This window comes from Leptonychotes weddellii, chromosome 6 (genome assembly GCF_054177405.1).
Source record: "Leptonychotes weddellii isolate Sample4059 chromosome 6, ASM5417740v2, whole genome shotgun sequence".
NCBI classification, from domain to species: domain Eukaryota; kingdom Metazoa; phylum Chordata; class Mammalia; order Carnivora; family Phocidae; genus Leptonychotes; species Leptonychotes weddellii.
Genome location: NC_138374.1, coordinates 84,256,772 through 84,263,545, shown reverse-complemented (window position 1 = coordinate 84,263,545; position 6,774 = coordinate 84,256,772). Strand labels below are relative to the sequence as shown.

At 43.4% G+C, this 6,774-nt stretch overlaps 1 long non-coding RNA gene across 1 annotated transcript; it reads right to left on the bottom strand.

Moving 5' to 3' along the window:
- Positions 1-2,473: 2,473 nt before the first annotated feature.
- On the bottom strand, positions 2,474-4,404 carry LOC145722271 (uncharacterized). Its single transcript, XR_014146403.1, has 2 exons — positions 4,105-4,404; positions 2,474-3,883 (listed from the first exon to the last, which is right to left on the bottom strand). It is a non-coding gene; the product is annotated as an uncharacterized LOC145722271 (long non-coding RNA).
- Positions 4,405-6,774: the final 2,370 nt, after the last annotated feature.

Genomic DNA, 6,774 nt, shown 5'->3' with positions numbered 1-6,774 from the left:
CCTGACCTCTTCCCAGAGGTCGCAAGGATACAGGGGAAGTTTTAGCACAGATCTGTTCTCGTACCAAAGGCCACAGGTATGCTGTTTGCCTCAGTTATTTGCCTCTGGAATTAACAGAGGTAAGGGCAGGGACAGCTTTGCAAGTTGTCTTAACACAACTGAAAAAAAGGTCAGAAGGCAAAAGCAATAAAGTACATAAAAGGATGCCTATGTGGCTCAGTTGGTTAAGCGTCTGCCTTTGGCTCAGGTCATGATCCCCTGCTTCTCCATCTCCCTCTGCCCCTCCCCCCTGCTTGTTCTCTCTCTCTCTCTCTCTCTCTCAAGTAAATAAAATCTTAAAGAAAAAAGAACAAAGAAAAATGAAACCAACAAAGGAGGAAAAAACCCCTAAATGCCCCCAGATCAGAGGACTGTGGTCAAAGGGACAAAAGCCTTGAGGCAACAGGACCATCAACCAGGCAAGATGTTACGTGTCGGCATGTAACCATTAACCATCTATGAAACACATTATGGGCAATTTTAGTACTCACCCAAACTTGTGAATGCGAAGCATGTTGAAAAGGGCATTTACTGATCAGAGTAACTTTGAGAAAGAATTTTCGTCAAATGATCAGGGTCAGTATTAGGTACTGTGTACTCTTACACTGAGGACGTTAGAGTCTAACCCTTACACTAACCATTCAGCTCTACTCTCTGGGTCCCACAGATACCTGTCACCAGCCAGCCTGCTCCACAACAAGCCGGCAGAGAACCCATGACAAGTGGCTACAAGCTCACACTACAGGAGCAAGGTCTGGTTTGCCCACTTCCTTGCATGGCCTTCACCTCACAGAAAACGGATTCCAAGAAAGACTAGCCAATCATTCAGCGTTAGGAGCACTTCTAACTTAAATGTCCTGACATATAGATGTGAGGGAACATTTCTCACATAAGCCTTTGGGTTCCCCTGAGTAACTCCCTGGCTGAATGCTAAAGTACAATAGTTTTTAAAGGATCAAAATATTATTACCAATCTCCATACTACAGCACAGAATAGGCTATAACCATAGCTACCTCTCTCTCAGAGCTACCTGAAGCAGTCAAATGAGCTCTAACTTTATAAAACTGAAATTATCGCTTGATGTGAAGCCAACAGAAGATCTGCTTTGAAAATCCAGGATTATAGAAGAATATTTTAAACAGCAACCATATCATGCTAATGACTGTATCATAACTTGTTATAAAATAGAAAATCAAAGAATATGTTAACAACCTCAGCTCAGCAGTAAGAAGGTGGGAAACGGCTTTCAAGGCACCATAACATAATGCAGCGAAGGCCTCAAAACCTGCAAGCTGAAACTGTATCTTTAGTGAGGATCACTATGGTCAGTCCACAATCCAAGTCAGGATGTTTGAATTTACACAATAAAATATTTATAATTCTGGAAAAGGCTTGCAATATAAGAGTCATGGTTTTAGATAAAATATTTACATTTCCCCCACTTTCCCTATAAGCAATGAATACTACCCTTCTTCTTTTGTTCTTATTGGTAACTTCCCATTTCTGAATTGAATAAAACAACAAAATCAAAGTGTATTAGAGCATCTAGAGAAGGCAGAAAAATGAATTCATCCCACACTGCTAATCGGGCAGTGCCACCTAGTGACGCTACCAACTGAGGGGACCCTTCCCAAGTAGTCTGCACAGAATGTTGAGCATCTCAATACCGTTATGATTTATTTAAGTTTGAACTTCTAAATTTACCACATTTCAAATAAAATGAAGCATCACTGACAGCATATTAATATAGAAACAGTGTCTTTCAACACAATTTCAAGTATTTTATGAGATTTTACCAAACAATGCCCAAAAGGAATTTGCTGTCCACCTTGATCCAACAATCTCTTAAAAATATTTTTGCTTTTTAATTCTGTAGTCAAAATGACATTATTATTCCTTAAACCCTACCTATATGAGGATTAAGAGCTGTCACCAACATTAGGGATTCATTCATCAGCTTGTTGATCCTCTCTGTGTTGGCCTGGATTCCCACGACGCAGTTTTCTGTGAAGGAAACGGCCGCGTCCCCCAGCAGCCGGGCTGAGTGTAACACATTTTTGATCTGTGACAGGAGGGGTGAAGGGGAAAGGGGGAGAGAGAGAAAGAGAGGGGCTTATTGAGCCTAACTTTTCTGCCCAATAATAGATATTATGTGCTGGTTCATAAATGAATACGTAATTTGATAAACATGTAGCTCTCCTACGACTTGTAAAGCACTATACCCACAGAAAGAAATTATGAACATCTGAGGACATTGAAATCTAAAAGACGTAAAAGCCATAAACACAAACAACTGGAACCCAAGAGACCCTGTACTGTGAAGAACACAGGTATGAAATGTTAGCACAGAGAGAAATTAATTCAGTTGCAGGACTATCGGTGAAGTCCTATTTGATGGAGGGGACTTAGATAACCAGAGTTGGAAAAAGAATCTTCTGGAAGAGAAGTAAAGATGCGGCAGTTAGAAAGTTCAGCCTGTCTGAGGCAGTCAGTGCAGTGAGGGCTTTCCAGGTCTTAATGGTTACCACGTTTTTAATGCTTAAAACAAATATTCCTCAGACCCTTTAAAATAACCTTTCACACAATATTTAAAACGAACATAAAATCAGTTTGCTTTAGCATTTTTTTCCTTTTTGGTAACATTTCCAATATGTGTAAAGATATATCTGCATCCTACTCTTTTGGTCTAAAACCTCAGGGTCTGAAAACTACAGTCCCAACAATGGACTCCAGTAGAAGGCTCAGAACTTCAAGGTTTGATCTGTACTAATGACTTTAATATAAGGAAATGTTGGGGCACCTGGGTGGCTCAGTCGGTTAAGCGTCTGCCTTCAGCTCAGGTCATGATCCCAGGGTCCTGGGATTGAGTCCCGAATCGGGCTCCCTGCTCAGCAGGGAGCCTGCTTCTCCCTCTCCCTCTGCCCTACCCCCTGCTCGTGCTCTCTCTCTCTCGATCTCGCTATCTCAAATAAATAAAATCTTAAAAAAAATATAAGGCAAATGTTGATTACCATGATGTATTTTCTATAAAAGACAAAAAATAGATTTTTGTTTTTAAAATAAAAAGATTAGCAAGACATTTGCTGCACACCTACATTTGCCAGGCAGCTGGTATTAACTGTTTGGAATCTGACATGCAAGCAAAAGCTTAGATGTCTGAGTTCTGCTTTGGCCCGTCTTTTATTTTTCATGAGACTGTACATTCCGTGAGGGCAAAAAAATTATGTCTTGCTTATTGTTCTATCACTAGTACCCAGTACAGTGCCTGATATAGATTTGACAAATACATTGAATAAATATTCTTAATATTTGTCATGTGCATGTCCTTATCAAATTAAAACCAGACTTCACACAGAGGCTTCTTAGAGGTAATAAACCTCTAATATATTTTAGATGTAACAATTTACACAAATAAAGGACTCCAAAGGATGACAGCTCTATTTTCTGAAGCTGAGAAAACGGGACGAAAGATCAAGATGATGCCACCTTGATCCATCTTCATGAAGATGAGGGTAAAGAACAGATTTTAGACATGAATGTTTTCCAGGTATGCGGAAAAGGGAAAACAGATGAAGGAGAGCCAGAGAGGGACAGGGAAGAGCATGGGAGGAGGGTGCTGAGGAAGCCAAGGAGAAGTGTTTCAAGGCCAAGGTCAGACGTTAGCAAGTGTACGGGCCTGCAGGGGTTCCAAATGACCAGGAGAATAATCCAAGGACAAGTCGGGGGCGGAAGCCGGCAGTGGTGAATTTGCCTGAAAGTGAATGCAGGTTATCCTTCTAAGACGGCAGAATTTGAAGGAAGAAGAGAGAAGCAACGTGAGCAGGAGACAGGGTTGAGGGAAGGCTCTCGGAGACTGGACTTATTTCTTTTTTTTTTTATTTTTTTTTAAAGATTTTATTTATTTATTTGAGACAGAGAGAATGAGAGACAGAGAGCATGAGAGGGAGGAGGGTCAGAGGGAGAAGCAGACTCCCTGCCGAGCAGGGAGCCCGATGCGGGACTCGATCCCAGGACTCCAGGATCATGACCTGAGCCGAAAGCAGTTGCCCAACCAACTGAGCCACCCAGGCACCCCTGGACTTATTTCGAGGCACTGGCGTCCCCCTCACTGGGTGAGGGACAAGGAGGAAACCCACACCCTGTTTCCAGACTTTTTCTTCCTATTAAATAAAGCAAACCATCAACTTACTTGAGCTAAAAGTCACCTAATTAAATATCCAGGCTTAATCTTCTAACATTAACATATGCTTGACTTCCAATTGCTACTCACATCATCCCAGTACCTAACATAAAATCTCTAAGAACCTTCCTGAAGGAAAACACGAGACAATTAGCTTCGAGTCAAACAACGTGTAAGACTGGGCCTCCAGCTTACCATCATTGGCTTGAACACGTTCAGCTCGAAATGGCCGTTGCTGCCCCCAACGGTGACGGCGACGTGGTTGCCCATGACCTGGGCGGCGACCATGCTCAGCGCCTCACACTGGGTCGGGTTCACCTTGCCTTCAAGAGAACCGCCAAGGAAAGAGTCCACGTCAAACATGCTGGTGGCCTCAGGTGTCAGTCAAGATTAGGTAGTATATTAATCAACCAAGAAAAGAAAGGAGTCTGACTTCCTTCAATAAAGCAAGTCCCCAACCGTCAGGGCTGATACAATGAAGCAAACCAAACAAAGAGCGAGGGCCGGGCGACCACAAACTGCGAACCACTCATTCAGCGGCTCCCGCCACATGAAATACGGCCCTCCCCATCGCCACGGCTTCCGTTCATCGTGGACGTAGGTGAGAAGCCAAGCACTGAGCACGCCGTGGTGGGTGCAGCCCCTGGCCTCCAGGCTCTGGGGAGAGAGCTGGTAATTACAGCACACGGGGAGGGGGCGTAAATCCAGAGAAGCCAGCTGCCACGGGAACACTCGTAAAAAGGGCACCTCGCTGACACTTGGGAGAGTTCTCAGAGGAAGCGCACATTAAGTTGGAATTCTCCTTGTCCTAAGTCCACCAACCCTGGGAGCACCCCTCTGACGAGCTCAAGTTTGAACCAGACACCCCAGATTCCTCTGACCAGTACAAGGCAACACACTGGAAAGGTTATTTCCGTACCTGTGAATCTGGGTCCCTCTTTCCTCGGCAATCCCCCTGAATTTGCAGTCAACTGAACTCACATCATTTTTCAACATGAACTATTTTAAAATCAGATCTCTTCTCATTCTATACACATGCTCAGATTTAAAAGAATCTATAGTCAGCTTTCTTTTTCACTATTAAAAGTCCCCTTGTCAGTTTCAGTCGAACCTAGAGAGGCCTTTCTTTATGAGTCTTGATCCTGTCACCTGGCGTACTGCTGTGTCCTTATCCACTGATGTGATCCGCAAGTACTCCCTGCCTTCACCCTCAGTCACCAGTGAAGTGGTGAAGGGGCAGAGCCCTTCAGCCTGCTACCGAGACATGCCTCCAGTCTGAAGTCAACTCTTTAGTGTCACTGTTCACCCACTACATTCGTCTAACAGGGCTACTCACCCGTCCCCGCGGGATTCAGTGAATGTCACAGAAGTCTGTCAAATGACTCGCTAGAATCCAGACAGCCACTATCTGTGTCACTTCCCTTATCTGACAACGCAAAACCCAAAGCAAAAAATGAAATAACAGGCAGTTGGAAGAATTCGTTTCTATTCAACCCAGGCTGATCACTTTAACAGCTGGTTTCAGAATTCTTCTGGCGTGGGATAATGAAAGATGGAACTTACACATTCTCTCACGTAGGAATCAAAACACACGTGCCAACTAATTCTCTTTTCCTATACTGTTGGGTGACGTTCCCAATTCTGATCACAGGTGGCCCGCAGACCTCCTGAAATGGGCACACCACACACGTCCCTGGCCACGTTTGGGATCATGCTGAACACAAGGAGACACGCTCTGTTCATGAGAGTGCCTGGGTTCTTGTCAAGTTCCAGAGCTAATATTTCCCAGCTCTGTCCTTACCTGGCATGATACTGCTTCCTGGTTCATTTTCAGGCAAGATCAGCTCTCCCAGACCTGAGCGGGGACCAGACCCCAGAAAGCGAATGTCGTTTGCGATCTTCATCAGACTGCAGGCGGTGGTGTTCATGGCACCGCTGAGTTCAACCAGAGCATCGTGCGCAGCCAGAGCTTCAAATTTATTTGGAGCTGTGACAAAAGGCAAGCCTGAAGAAAAAAAATAACTCTATGAGCTAACAGGTAGAATTAAATGCTTTTTTCTAATATCAGCAAGTTAAACAGAAAGTTCCAGGATATGAAAAGCAAAAACAGAAGAAAAATTTTACTTCAAGAAAAAATGCTTATCTTCCGATTCAAGCTTTGTCTACGTTTCTTTAAGTCCTGAACCAGTAGGAAGAACCTGGTGATACTAGTGTGTTTAAAGATAAAGAAACAAGGACAATAAATGCACTGAAAGAAAAAACACTATTCTTCTGCGAACATGAGTATGATGCCTGACTACTTTTGAGTAAGGAGGAAAAGTAGCTAAAGTTCACTTTATTCCACACTCCTTTCCCAGTACAATTTTTCCCCATCTTAGGCTGTTCTAGTCCCTCCTTTAGTCAGGACCCCACAGATCCCCTGAGAGAGCAGGAGGCCAAAAGAAGTTAGACATTTTCACTCAATGTTGCCCATGTTCAAAATTTTAAAGATCACATATTCTAATCCCTATAATCCAGTACTTCTCAATTAACACTTGACTGAAAAACAAATTGC